The 1,434-nt window shown below is 28.3% G+C and overlaps 1 protein-coding gene across 1 annotated transcript in view; it reads right to left on the bottom strand.

The window, feature by feature from the left end:
* LOC106471037 (sister chromatid cohesion protein PDS5 homolog B-like) overlaps nucleotides 1–1,434 on the bottom strand; it is a gene marked incomplete at its 3' end in the record, with an annotated part of 70,332 nt that overhangs the window by 30,831 nt on the left and 38,067 nt on the right. The window lies entirely within an intron of this gene.

Here is a 1,434-nt window from a genome sequence, read left to right as displayed (position 1 = left end):
GTTCTAACAAAGCAATCTTTATACAAACATTTACTCTCTCACTATGGGCTCAGTCCTAGAGACTGACCTTGTAACAGTTTTATGCTGGTTATAGTTTTCATGCTCTAACTTTTAATACCCTAGGCTGATTGGCAATAATAAAAGTAAAGGTTATATGAATTGTTCTAACAAAGCAATCTTTATACAAACATTTACTCTCTCACTATGGGCTCAGTCCTAGAGACTGACCTTGTAACAGTTTTATGCTGGTTATAGTTTTCATGCTCTAACTTTTAATATACATCTGTCCATGGTTTTCTTAGTAGTTTTCTGAGCCTCTGCAAAGTATTTGCACAAGAAACCCTTTCTTTTCATGGCAGATTCCAAGTGGTTAGGTAAGACATTATTTAGCTCGAAAAATCATATTTTTTAATACCCAAATAGAGCTTAGCTACTAAGCCTGATAAATTATAGTGGAATTCTATGGTATTGGTATAGTAATTTATGATTTTTTGTTATTTTAAAATGCATATATAAAACCTAATAAAATTATTAATAATTGTTTTACACTCTCCACATTGGAAATTTGATAAGGCTTAATGAATTATGACAAGCAGCAAATGAGAACAAAGTTTGTAACTAAAAGAAATAATTGTTTTCTACACTTCTTTATTTACTGTTATATGTTTAAGAAAAATAACTGAAGTTTAAGAACTTATTTGTAAATAGTGACAATGTATATAGATATATAATGTATTATAACCAAAATGTGACTGTATTTTAAAAAATACTGGTCCACTGGAACACTACCAAGACAGGTTACTTTGTAAAGGCCAGTCTTAAATTATTGAATACAGTAATATGAGTACACATGCGTCGCGTCATTCAATCTGTAATATTAGTCATACACTGCTGAAAGGTTAATAAAATAAAAATAATAGATTTGTATATATGTGTAATGTTATAAGCTTTAAGCTATTTAGGCATTTGTGGTTTCGTGTTATAATTTGTAGTAATTCTAGAATGAAAAAAAAGTGTAATTTATAAATAAAATATAAAGTTTTTTTTCTAAAAAAAGTTTGATAATTATCTGGAGATCATAAAGATTTTGCATGTAAAATTTGAAAAGTTTCTGATGCATAAAAGTATTTTTAATCTTAAAATCAAAATTACTTTACATGCTGGATAGTCAACATTCAAAAAAGAAAAATGAATGAGCAAATCATTACTTAAAAAATCTTAAAACTTAAAAAAAAATCTGATATATTGTGTACAAAAAGCCTTTACTAATCATCTGCAAAATACATGAAGATACACTTGTGGGTGTACATAAGCATTTCCAAAAATGGAAAGAGGTGGGAGGGGCTACTGTGTTTGATTCAATGTATGTAGTGATATTTCAGCAAATAGAAAGACAGGAGGTTCTTATTTTATATTCTAGCTTGTCAATATCAA

Source organism: Limulus polyphemus, unplaced genomic scaffold, assembly GCF_000517525.1.
Source record: "Limulus polyphemus unplaced genomic scaffold, Limulus_polyphemus-2.1.2 Scaffold4362, whole genome shotgun sequence".
NCBI lineage: Eukaryota > Metazoa > Arthropoda > Merostomata > Xiphosura > Limulidae > Limulus > Limulus polyphemus.
Note: the sequence above shows the minus strand (reverse complement) of the source record. Positions and strands in the feature narration are given on the sequence as shown.